The following is a 13,750-nucleotide window of genomic DNA, read 5'->3' on the forward strand; positions in this document are numbered from 1 at the left end:
TCTATCTATCTATCTATCTATGTTTCTCTCTTTCTCTCTTGTCAAATTGTCTCTGTAAATATTTTATGATATAAAATAATAGCAGATTTATATGGTACATCAGTTGGTAGAATAACTCAGTGAATCTTACATCTGAGAACTTAGTGAAGCTTAAATCTGAGAACATTTAGAGCATGAAACATCCACTCAGGGCTTACTCAGCTAATTTATTCGCTGTCAGCCCACCCATGCAACTGACACATAGCACCTCAACTGTACGTACAGCTATGAACACAAAAAAAGGAGACTCCAAACCCAACCCACAAGATCATTCCTACACACTAGGCCTGCTCCTTAACCCTGCAAGCTCTGTCGTCTCTTCTCACTTACCCTCCCGTTCTCTCCTCCTTTAGATCGCCATCCGGTGAACTTTCATGAAGCATTTACATTTGCCTCCTATTGTGGAGGCAGCAGCCATCACCAAAGGGGAAACAGATTTAAAATAGGAGAGATATGAGAGTTTAACACACAGGACATTCACCAGCCCCTCAGCGCTGTACCTTCACCAGCTGTACCGGGAAAGAAAAGGTAAGAAAAGGTAAGCCTCCAATCACACCATTTTTTCCTTCTCAGTGTATTTTCATAATATATGATATTATCTTAATAAATATTATCTAAATAATGAAATGCCCATAAAATATTCCCAAAATAATGAAATTCTAACATTGATAGAAAAAAGGTTTATGATGGCCAATGCTATAAGACTTTTACTTTGAAAGGTAGAAATATATGAAAATGATGAACAAAAAAAAAAATTGGCCAAGCACCAGCTTTCCAGGGGTGGCAGAGACCTCAGAAACAATTACTTCCCTAATAAAAGTTTCAGTGGAGAAACAAGGCCCAGTCCAATGTGCAGTAATAGTCACCATGTAGCCCACACACTGTGAGTCACTCTCTTAAAAGTGATTTAAAAAAATTTACAAAATACAACAATAAAATTACAATAAATTAAAAAAAATAATAATAATAATACAACAAAAAACAATACAAAGCGATGGTTAAATGACTCATGGAAATGTACTCACTACCTGTCATCTTGTGGGGGTCCCACATTTTCCAGAGGGCAAGTTAGCATGAGGGAGCGTGCTGTGGGAGTTAACCCAGCCAGTCAGTCATTCTGAAACCACACTTCTGACCTTTGCCACATAACATACACAGGTTCCAAACCTGACAACAATTAGTTTCAGCCTTTTACATATAATTTACATAATATATGCCTGAATTAACTTGTTGCCAACCTCAGAAACATGTTGATGCAATTTCTAACTCTGCCACTGTATTTCATTATAGCCCAACACATGTAGCACGATTACATGTGCTACAGTAATAAAGCAACCTTATCCCATAAAGTCATCAGTGTAGGAGTATTCATATTTGATACTGTCCTAATACTGGTTGCCTTCTTGGTTTTCCCATGAATCCTTTAAAGAGCATGCTGACTGTTGCATTGTTCTCATAAACACAAGTCTACAATCACACCCTACAGATTAAACTACTTGGCAATCAGCTTTAACTTAGCGCTTTATAACACACCAATGACATCACACAATACGTAATGTCAAATGTAAATAAATATCAGCATTATCCATTTCTTTCCACAGGAATGGGATAAACATATGTAAAAATCTAGGATTTTACCGATTCCAAAAGAGTACTGTCACCCTAATAAAATATGTAAGTTGGTCATATGTACATAAATTACATATGTACATATGTACATGTTACATAGGTAATGTGTAAAATATGTAAGATGATTCCTATTTAGGCTAATCTTGATCAGGTTAATAAAATAGAGATAAAACTATTATAATTATTTAAGATAATTATTCTACACCTATCTTAAACTATGCAGAATACTTCAGATCTCTGAATCTCTGAAGTAGTATTAGTAGAATCCATATGACTTTAGTGAACTTCATGCCACACAAAAGCAGGTCTTCAATCCACTACAGTCAGAGCTATTTGCTTTATATGAAAAGTGTTATTGTATGTTTAGCCAGACACTTGTCTCATAAACTTTATTACAGGCACTGCTCAGTTCTAATTTTATGTTCTAAAGGGGTTTTCACCTTGAAAGGCCAAGTGATGACAAAACCTTCTTTAAAGAATGGCATTACAGAATAGCAAACCTAATGTAGCATGTTAAGGTCTCTGGCTCTGGCTGAAACATGGAAAAACACTTTTCAGGTAGAATAATACTTTTATGTGTTGTGCCACTCGAGGCATGGACAGAAGGGGGGGTGGACATGCAGTGGAATGTCAGCAGGCTCCAGCCTATATTCCCATAAGCTTGGAAGTTCAAACAGTTCTGAACAGTAGCATTTTCTCTGTCCTATATCCACGTATAAACCACAGGCTCCTGAAACCTATTAATCACAAACTTTATTTAGTCAAGGCCTCCTTACGTCAAAACACAAACAGTGGTATATTCTCTCAGACCTTAAGAAAGGTTTTTCCCAGACCACATATGAACTGAAGCTTGGTGTTTATATGATTTGCCACATCACTGGTGTTTATTAAGTACAGCAGTGGAGAGCCATGAAAAAGCTGTGAGATGATGTCTATTCTTATATGTCTGATTACTGTAACACGTGTCCCTGCTATGGTTAATCCTGTCAGAAGTTTATAACCTTTGTTGACAGGCCTCCATATGTTGATCTAAACCAACATAAAACAAAGAGAAATAAAATTAAATGAAAATAAGAAAAGAGAAGAAATCCTTTTTCTAAGAAGTACTGAGCTGATTTGTTGATTGTAAATAAATTATCTTCACTACTTTAAAAAGTATAGCATTTCTTGTCCTCTTACACTACTGGGCTTCTCTAGGCAGTGAACCAGCAAGCCAAAGAACCCAGAAAAATGAGAAAATGACAACACATGTGAGACAGTGAGAGAAAGAGCAAAAGAAACTAAATTTTAGCAACTACCCAGCATGTAACATTACACCTCTAAAAGTAGACATAACAATAAACTTACCAAAGCCAAAACCCCTACGCCTCTGTCCTCTCACTTTCCCCTTTAAGTGTAAATGCCCCTGGGGGTGAAAGCTGAGTGTTACCAACTCTCTTCTCTCTCTTTTAGAGACTCTTAGCCTTCACAGACTCCTATTGCTCAACACTGCACCAGCAAATGACATACCTGAAACTGCTACTGAAATATGTCATTCATAAGAAATTGATCCTCATCAAAAACACAGATACCTCTCTGCGCACTTTTCTGAGTGGAAACATATAGGCAGAGTCAAAGTGATGCTAAAAAACTATGAAGTTCAGTGTAGAGATAGCTATCAGACACAAACAGAGAATGGACTGAGCTCTCATTAAAATCTCAGCATGAAGAAACAATATCTGATCTCTGAACATGTGGGCATGGGCCACATAACGTTAGGTGGGAACACAGGCTGTTACAGAAAACATATTACATAAGTATTACAACTTATCTTTCTCTAGATCAGTAGATGCAGAACATATGCCAGAGACTGATGAGCCTAGGAGGAGCCCAAGAACAGCCCCTCGAAAGTGCCACCAGTCTAGTGGAGCATCCACCCTTCCCAGTGGTGATGCAGCACTCCAGTATGACACCCCACGAAGGGCTCCCCAGATCAGAGCTGGTATGTAGCTAAATGAGTTGTGTTTGAGTCCAGATAGTACAAGTGGTGAATCAAACCACACACTGCTGAGGCCCTCCATGACTGGAAATGAAAAATGAGAATGATGCCACCACAACGAGGCTTCTCTTGCCAGCATACATCAGTGGAAATTGGAAGGTGTTTAGCAATGTTCCAACATAGCTCCACTTCTATTAAGTCATAGACCAAGACCACTATGTTCGTTATAAATGCATAATGCATACTTTGCTGACTTTGAATTAAAAATCTAAAATGTTTTAACTCTTTCTTAAAGTACATAACTAAAAACAGTCTTGCTGCAGTGTTTTTGGTAAATGTTCCATCTTATGCCTCCTTACAGGTCCAGTTAGAGAGACAGCCACAGGCTGACAGGCATTCGGTGTAGGAGTATTGTTTGAAGGCAAAATCAATAAAGGACAATGGGCTTCTATAGGTGAAAATCCTGAAGATGAATCGCAGGTCAGGCAGTTAGACAAAGAGGCCCTTATCAAAGGCTGAACAGGAGCAAAGTGATTATGACAGAGACAGAGTCATCCCAGGTATTATAGCCAGTTACCCCATAAAAAGAAAATAATTTAAGTTAGATGAACGATGGCACTATTATATGATTCTGTTATACACAGCACATTTTTACTGAAGGACTGAAGAAACACAACTATTTATATGACACGGTGTATAATAAGTTTAAAATCCTTCACAAACAGCTCGAACAGAGAGATGGTGCCCTTGTCATTAGGCAAAGGGTCCCCAATGGACCAGATCAGCCTTGGTCTCATCTATAAACAAAGCCCTGTCCATCAGTCCTGTGTGTTTAGCATTGGCAAGAAAGTGTGAGGGAGAAAGGTCAATGTGAATAGATTATGGGCTTTATATCTGCCCTTCCAAGAGAGTCTCGATAACTCCAGAATGCGATAATTCCAATAATCACCTCTGAGCTTGACCTTTGCCCCAGACATGGTCTAACTAGGATGCTGCAAGAGCAAGGGAGAGTAGCAAAATGCTGCAGTCCCTAGGAACGTGAGCCAAATGAATGGTGTTAGAAAGTGGGTGTGTTTGTGGAAGGAGTGCTGAGTTCTGACTCAGTACAGCTGGGCAGGCTTTCAGTACATTCCTGAACACAAAGTCTGTCAGCTGCTGCTCTTTTACCATGATGACTATCTACTGACAACACACATGCCCATCAAACTCTAGAGAGAGAGGGGTGGGAACAGAAGAAGACACAGAGAGGGCGGGAGAAGGAAAGAGTGACACAGAAACATGTTTTGGTGGAGATCCACCATCCACTATCTTTACTCCTAACTCCCCTGATTTCAATTTAACAATTTATCTCTTGCTTTTGCAGAATGAAAAAAATAATGCTTTATAGCTGCTGCTCATTCACTGATCAGGCCAAACTGTACACATTACCCACGTGCACACGTTCACCTGCACCCTGTGAGTTAGCGCAGAAGCCCAATGACTGGACCTCCACTGCAGAAGCATGCAGTGACCTTCCACATGTCCACCACCTCCTCCCTTGGCTCCACCTGTAATGCTCTGCATGGCTCTCGCTCCACAACACGACTTTGTCAAAGTCAGACAGCAGAGTGCCTGAAAGCCCTGCGAACGTGGGGAGGAATGACTGTCCTTCTACCTGTTCCCTTGTCCCTGCCTCAGCCCTCCTAACACAAACACCCTTTGGCATTTTCATTTCAGCACTTCAGGTGCCACCTCTCTCTGTGCCCTGAAGCAGGCTGGACAAACAGACACTACCAATTCATTGCTAATTAGGCTGGAGGAAATTGCACCCCATTTTAATTTACTGCTCGACCGCAGCACATATTTGAGTCAACATGCCCGGACTGTCCAGGTGCTGGCTCACAGACAGAAAGAGAGGGAGAAGGGAAGTGTGCATAGGTGCAAAATGTGCTTTATTTTCTGTTAAAATATAAGAGTATTGTCTTCAAATATCAAAAAATGAGAGAGAATTTGGAAATTATCTTAACATCAGTAATAGTTGATTGTTCTTGTGTTAAGTGAGTTAACTCCTGCACATCTACCAGCCCACTTAACCCAGCTAAGCAGAGAGCAATGATCCCATTTGCTTTCAATTATTTTTACCTGGATACCCTCACCATGTAATTCTAGCCAAATATTATGGGAGGCTTACTAGTTACACAGAAGTGTGAGCAGAGGAATTTGCCCTGAAAGAAAACAATAACAACTGGAGTCTAGAGATCACCATGTGACACACTGTTCTTGAGTGCATAGCTGCCCTGCTTCATGCCTGACTGCCAAAAGCCCTCTTTTCCAGAGGATAGAGAAGTATAAACACACACACACACACATGCACACACACACACACACACACACACACACACACACAGTGAGAGAGAGAGAGAAAGAGAGAGAGAGAGACACACACACACACACACACAAACTCTCTGATTACACTATTGATAAGCAGAAGCACTTTCTCCATGGAAAGGAGGCTCAGTAGAAGAGTGGAATGCAATGAAGGGTTGAGACAGCTTCCGCTGGCACTTCTCCTCAGAGCCATGGACCCGTTCCTGCTGCACTTCACTCACACTGAGCTGTCCCTTTGATGCCCAACCAGGAGCTCACGCCACATTACTTAAAGTAAGACTTGTGCTGCCAGCTCTGTGCCCTTATGCCAGTCTGATAAAGGACTCGTTCATGAGGAAAGAGAAAACTTTCCCAAATAGAAACGTCACTCTTTTCTGCCGATGGACTTGCCACAGTTGTGTGACAGCTAAACTGGTTTATCATTCTGAGGGGCCCCTTGGTACGGTAACCTGCTTTCCTCAATAGTAAACAGGCTGCCACCTCTCTAAGAACGTCTTTTGGAACATCATCTGATTGTTGGCTGCAAAACTGAGTGTGTGTGTGTGTGTGTGTGTGTGTGTGTGTGTGTGTGTGTGTGTTTGTGTGTGTGTGTGGATGGTCTGAAGAATGGCTCTGTGTGACTGTGAGTGGGGTTCTCTGGACTGGCTACGCTCCTCATGAGACAAAGCATCCTCAACACCCAGAGGTCCAACCTCGGCCCCACTAACTGAGCCCTGTAGAGAGTGGGTTGCGCACTCATCATACAGATAGGGAACTCATTGTTTTCGAGTTCACTTGATGTGTTCATTCACAAGTGAAGAGGGTTTGCCCCAACAATCTCAGAAGTGCCAGCAAAAAGAAAACAGCCCATATCTTCTTAGGCCCAGATTTATTTGCATAATTTGAAAGGGCTATTCATCGATCTTTATCATCTCCAAACATGGTGTTGCTCCTATTCAACAATGTTTAAAAAGCCTGGTTTGAGTGTGCGATGAGACAGTTTGGGTTAGCGGCACTCCTGTTGTCATCCTGTGGACCTGTGTTACAGCAGCGAGCTTGTGCTCCTGTTGTTCCTCAGCCTGGGTGCTGCTCGTGCTTGCACCCATCTAATGAACTCTCTGAAAGCACGGCGTCTTTGCCTGGAGGGAAATGGGTCATGGTGCATGTCTGTTGTCTGGAGGTCTCCAGCTGAAACGTGTATGAACAGTAAAGAGGTTTTAAATCACACAGCAGGACCTTGTTGGACTGCAGAGGATAGGAGACTCCTCAGATGACTACAAGGTCTAAGCCCCCCCACCCCCACCCCTACCCCCAAAAAAGGGTTTGTGTGTGTTCAAAATTGTCAAGTGAAAACATGTTTGTCATGTTTTGCTGTTTCTAAATTTTGTATTGAAATGGATGAACACCACAAGGGGAAAGACTTTCATAACTATTCCCTATTCTTAGAATATATGACTAAGCATTATTCTAGAAAAATGCTCTATTTATTTTAATTTCTATTACTGAGAACACAAGATGACATATGGAGTTAATACAAGTGAATTTTTAAAATACTTTACAACTATGGGAATATTCACTTCAAACTGAAAGGACAGACATCCAGTTTTTTTGCTTCAAAGTGAAAAGTATAAATTGTGCTTCTGCTGTTCAAGCTTCAGAAGGCAGTAGGTCTGAACAAGACCTAGAAAGTAACACAATTGTTCTTGATGACAATAGCACTCTTACAGGGTTGTTGGACAGGTTGATAGCTCTTATCTAAATTAAACCTTACATTCATTACTGTTATCTTAATTAGGTGCACAAACATTAGGCACATTTAAGTACTGAAATGTTCTTAATGAACTCTGAGTCTGCCTAATTAAGACATCCGTCCTTTCTTTCTAAAACTCAGAGCAGAGTTTTGAAGTTACGCATATTTGCAAGAGATAATGCAAGCTGTCAGAATGATTAGCTTTCCTTGGTAGGCAAGCTTATGAAGGGCTTCATTAAATCAAATTATTTTGCCCATATTGAATGATTTTGAGGAAGCAGAGCCTGATTATATAATTGGACAAGAAGAGGTTAGATAAACGTCTGCTGAATGATATGCTTCCCACAGTATACGTTTGAATTTGCAAGTGTGCTATTTTGACCGCGTCTGCCCTGAATCCCCCAAAAGTCCAATGAAATGCCTAAAGATGATTTGAGAAAGACACTGCGGTGTCACCGCTAAACCATTAGTCCTTCATCCTAGATTAGTTATTTAAAGCAAGATATTTGGCAGTCTAGGCTATGACCCTAAAATGTCATTCCATGATGAGTGAAAGTATAATGATAAGACACTCTTAATGTGATTCAGTAGCTCCAGGAACATGCCAGGAGTGTGCAGATTGAGATGGAGTGTGCGAGGCAAGAGTGGGTCAGGGTCATTCAGGGTGAGAGCACACATCAGACCCCAGGCCCCAGCCCATGACCCAAGCTTTAGGAGGCACTCATCCCAGTATGACCCTGGCCAGGGCGGACACCACCAGCAGGGAGATGGGCTCTTGAGGCCCGGAAGCAGCGTGCTATCCACGCTAACTGCACCCTGTCAAAGGGCAATCTGATACTCAGACATAGTTTGGAAACAAAGCAGCTATAGCACGGACAGGCATACATGCGCTAGGACAGCCAGGCGGAAAAAGGGGGATGGGGAAAGGACAGATAAGGAGAGCAGGAGCTAGTCAGCAGGGAGAACTAACACTCAATGACTTTATTTATTTATTTATGTATGACAATGCTAATTAACGTGCATAATCATATGTCTTACTAGAAAAGCACGCTTACAGAAATTTCAAGCAACTTGAGAAACAGCTTTAAATTAAAAGGCATTACATCTAGTATGAGGGTTATAACACTGACCCTGTAGAAATGAGGTTTAGGAACTCCTGTGTAATTTAACTATCATGCTCTGCTCTTACATCTCTTGTGCTGCTTGAATCTTTCTAGGTCATCGCAGCAATTTAGAAACCTTTAAACCATTCTGACAGCAATTTGAAGAAGCAGAGCCATTTGCATGTTAAAATATCCCGTCTCGCTCCCCTGAGAGATCCTCAAACCATTGAGTGGGTTCCACCTCTTTGTTTGGAGGGTGGGGATTACAAGCAGAGGGGATCGCTGTCTATCAAGTTCCAGAACATTCCAGCGGTGAGGTAGACGCAGTGATTAGGAACAGTAGGCCAAAGCCGGAGGAAGGTTTGCGGTGGTTGAAACGGAAGTCGTCTGTTCAGGAGACTGGCAAAGGAGAGAGAGTAGAACCCCAAGAAAGGGCTCCCTCAAGATGACCTTGCAGATAAAATTAGACTTACGGGCTCCTTTGTAGAAACAATGTGCTTAAAATTCTATTCATCACAGCAAATGAGCAGAGGAAGTCTCTGACAGAGGGTAAGTGGGTACAGAAACAGGTTTTCAGAGATCAACTTACACCATATACAAACGAATAGAATTTCAGAGCAGTATTGATCTTCATGGTAAATTCAGTGAATCTGTATGACAGATTAAAATTAAATTTGTGTTGTAGTTTTTAACCGCATTATCCATATGACCTTTATTACAGCAGGGCAAACACTCATCTTTGAAAACGATTCCATATATCTTTATTGTATTTCCTAGAGCCATTATATGAGGGTTATGAAGGAATCATATTGCAAATCTAGGAGTTTTAAATCTTTTTTCACATTACTTAGCGCTGCACAAAGTAATTGAATTAGAGTAGCACCTCTTCCAGTCTCTTCCCTCAGGTTTACAATAAGTCTAGCCACGTCACCATTTTCTCAGTGTTACTTCTGTCCTATAAAAAATGTACAAATGGAGCTGTTCAGTGTAACGCGTTTCAATCGGAGAGTTTCCATTGCTTGTTCGCAGAGTTAACCTGCACCGAGCAGAATTCTGCGATGATAAATAAGGCGTAACGGCATGGCAAAGATCACTCAGGTTGCCACTGAAATGTTTGACCATTAGCAGAAACTAATGACTGAAATATCTGGCTGTCAGCAACCATTTCATAGCAATTTTCCTGCTTGACAGGACCCACTGCAGTCATTATGTCCCTCACAGAACACAGACGCTTGCAAGAGGGGAAACTGGTAGCACATTTTCTGCTACAATCCAGAACACCTTTCCTGTCGAGATTCAATTACCCATGTGTCTAACTACCATATGCCATTTAAAAAAAAAGTGGAAACAATTACCTGGAATAGTTAAAGTGACTCCATGCATACTACACCCATAAATAATATTAATAAACCAGCAGGACATGATTTCATGCTTAAATTGCTCCTTGCATTATATGGCAGTTCTTGGATGAAACTTGCTGGCTTACTTGGAATTTTATGACACATAAAATCATTCTTTATATGCATATTTATATTTAATCATAACAAATTTGGTGTCAGAGGAATACTAGTATTAGGCCTTGGGTTCTAGAGATTTCAGATCAGATTTCTGAAACTTTCAACATATGTTGTTGGTTTTGATAAGCAACTAACTGAAATGCATGAGTTGAGAATGGAGCTTTTATCTGGCATGACCCACTCCTCATTAGGACCATGGGAAGCTCCAGCCCCTCTCTTTAATTTTGGACCGGGAGGGCGAGCTTGTTCCTGCTGTGACAGTCAGTAGATCAGTTGTCCCCACCCAGAGAGACATTAGCAGCGGTGGAGAGAGAGTGTTGATAGTGACCTGTCAGTCACACTGAGTGAGGACTTTGACTCTGACTCGAACAGACTGATGGCCATTTAGCTGTATAAACATATGTCTACCCGTGTATGCATGCCTCTTACAAACACACCATTACTTTACTCCTTGAACACAGAAACAGGAGTAAATCATTTAGATAACCCATTTATTTATTTATTCACTCTATAAATGCAATTTAAGCATGGTCAATCCAGGTATGTGAAATATCGAGTGAAGATCTTACATTATCAGTTAGCTAAAGATTTTATTTACTCATATAATTCTTAATCAATAGAATGTTTTACTTCTTGAGTACTTGTTGAAGGTTTCGCACAGTGTGATGTAAAGTGGCCCCCAGCACTCTGAAAGCGATCAGAGTTTACAAGCGTCTGATGGAACTGTAACCAACAGTAGCCATTCCTGCCTCTAAGACAACACAACAACACACGCAGCACTGCGGTGAGGGGATAGAGCTCCACTCTAACATTTATGCACAGTCTAATGTTAGTGTTGGGATGCTTTTTCCCACACAGATAATGAACAGTACATGAAGGCATGTTACCCAACTCATAGTGACTATCCCTACCATCAGATCTGGCTTTAGAAATAAATTATATGCTTTATATCTTCTATGGAGATGTTTTAAGTAGGGGGGTCAGCCTGTAGCCATGACAAGGGTGGGGTTACAAGTTTTATGAAACTTTTATTTGCAAATCATTTGTTTTAGATACTGTAGATTTGCTTACAGAATATCTGTCAAGTATTTAGCATTTAGGGAGAAATAACAGATTAGGTTTGTTTTATATTTTGTTATTTTTTTAATATTGCACCAAAAATCCTTAAATCATTTGGAAAAGAATACCTTGACAAGCCAGTTGCCTTTGTAATGAAACTGACCATCATCTTAATATGTTGTATTTGGATTGTAATCAAGTTTAAATCTTTACAATTTATATTTTTGGACGAAAAAATCTTACATACTGTATAGAATGTCAGTAACAGAATAGCAAGTCAAACCAAGGTCAAAGACAGGATGCCATTTACGTTAAAGAAATCATTTGCCTGTTTCATTTGCCTGAAATGGCCACCCTTTTGCAGTACCAGAGAATAATGGCTTTATGTTAAATCCGTTAGTTCATAAAGTCCTTCTGAAGTCTTTGAAGCTGGGTGCAGCAAAATCCCCTGATAGCAGTCAGACATGCTGGCAGTGTGTAGACAGAGTGAAAGGGGAGCTGCAAAAGGGACATTTGTCAACATTAAGCCCCGAGAAAGCAAGGTCAGCTCGGCTTTCAGAACCATCAATGCATGCCTGTCTTTCGCTCTTCATTAGGCAGAAGTACAGGGAGGGGATGGTGAAAAAGATTGAAACCATACTGTATCTCTCTCTCTCTCTCTCTCTCTCTCTCTCTCTCTCTCTCTGTCTCTCTCTCTCTCTCTCTCTCTCTCTATCTCTCTCTCTCTCTCTCTCTCTCTCTCTCTCTCTCTCTCTCTCTATCTCTCTCTCTCTCTCTCTCTCTCTCTCTCTATCTCTCTCTCTCTCTATCTCTCTCTCTCTCTCTCTCTCTCTCATACACACACATACACACGCACATCAACATCTGAACAGCTGGGAGATATCAATTTCTGTCTAATGGGCCAGACCTTACCAAGCATTGGACCAGCAGACATTTAGACAGGAGGGAGAGTGTTCAACCTTAAATGCTCCCCCTGGAATAAAATGATCAGACAGAACAGTCGTACTGGTGTCAGCAGAGACACCACTCAATTCAGGTGATTGCCAGTGCATTTACATCATTAATTAAAAATGCATGATGAGCACACAATGTGTATCTGCATTCCTAGCATCTGGTGCAATATAAATATGACTATCGACAGTCAATTGTTGTGGATTAACATTTTGCTTGTGAATATACATGAGCAGTTAACATAAACATTTTACATGACTTTAAATTAATTAATGTGAAATGGAATTAAGGATCATTCCACCCCTGGTCAAAAGAGAATTTCCATATCATACCAAACTGTGTTATGGTCCACAAAGATGATAATATTTTTCTTGTAGCATAGATTTATCTAAGTTAGAAGCTGTGCATTCAGTGCCTGGGGGTATTTGGAATGAGTTCTGACCTGCTGTCATACATCACTACTGGAAAAAACAATGGAACAGTATGTCTCCAATACAACACTAAGGAACCAAGAAGGACCCCACAGAATCCACTATCAATATACATTACCATGGCAGAAAAACCAGAGCTATTAAATTGCATTCACTCACAGCTGCTGTTCACACATGGATAGGCTCTTCATGTGTAGGCTGAAGAGATAACAGTTATTTCCTAAGCGAGCGGAAAAGGCAGAAACCTAAGGTATATTGGTTACTGCAAGGAAGAGAAAGATCACAATGGTTTTCTCTGTTTCCCAGGCTCTAAGACAAAGACAGACAAAAACACAAACACAAAAGCACACGTACACAAACACAGCCACACACAGAGAGGAACCCTCCTGGTTACGGCTCTAATTTGAACACAGACTTCAGATCTCTGGGGCTCATAGTACTCCTGCTCCACCTGAGTATGAATTGACGTCACTCACACCTTTCCATCTGGGATTAATACTGCCCCCAGAGAGATAGAGAGAGAGAGAGAGAGAGAGTGAGTGAGTGAGTGTGTGTGTGTGTGTGTGTGTGTGTGTGTGTGTGTGTGTGTGTGTGTGTGTGTGTGTGTGTGTCTGTGTGTGTCTGTGTGTGTCTGTGTGTTGATAGGTGAAATGGGACTGAAACTTTTATGTCATACATTTTGCACTTGATCTTGATCAATGCACATTGTTGTTCTCTACCCCACATATCAGTCCTGAACGTCCTAGAACTCTGTGCTCAACAACACTTCAAGAATTTGTACCAAAGCCACAGGGAAACCATTAATTGTTTAAAAACAAACATTTCATAGGAATTTCACATTTGTGCCAAAACAGATATTTTCACTAAAAAATACCTTTTACTATTCAAAAATATTTAGGTCACATAAACACACATTGTTGTTTTCATTTCTGTGCCATAAACTATTA

General features: G+C 40.7%; 1 long non-coding RNA gene across 1 annotated transcript in view; it reads right to left on the reverse strand.

Annotated features, from left to right (window-relative positions):
• The window catches only part of LOC145658434 (uncharacterized), a 16,998-nt gene extending 3,837 nt beyond the window's left edge, over positions 1 to 13,161 (reverse strand). The window contains exons 1-2 of the long non-coding RNA XR_014124000.1: positions 12,963 to 13,161; positions 12,334 to 12,394 (exon numbers count right to left, since the gene is read on the reverse strand). This is a non-coding gene — a long non-coding RNA (uncharacterized LOC145658434). The remainder of the gene's footprint in view (positions 1 to 12,333; positions 12,395 to 12,962) is intronic.
• Between the last annotated feature and the right edge of the window lie 589 nt (positions 13,162 to 13,750).

The sequence above is a fragment of the Electrophorus electricus genome, chromosome 6, assembly GCF_041902795.1.
Source record: "Electrophorus electricus isolate QZ-2024a chromosome 6, ASM4190279v1, whole genome shotgun sequence".
Classification (NCBI taxonomy): Eukaryota; Metazoa; Chordata; class Actinopteri; order Gymnotiformes; family Gymnotidae; genus Electrophorus; species Electrophorus electricus.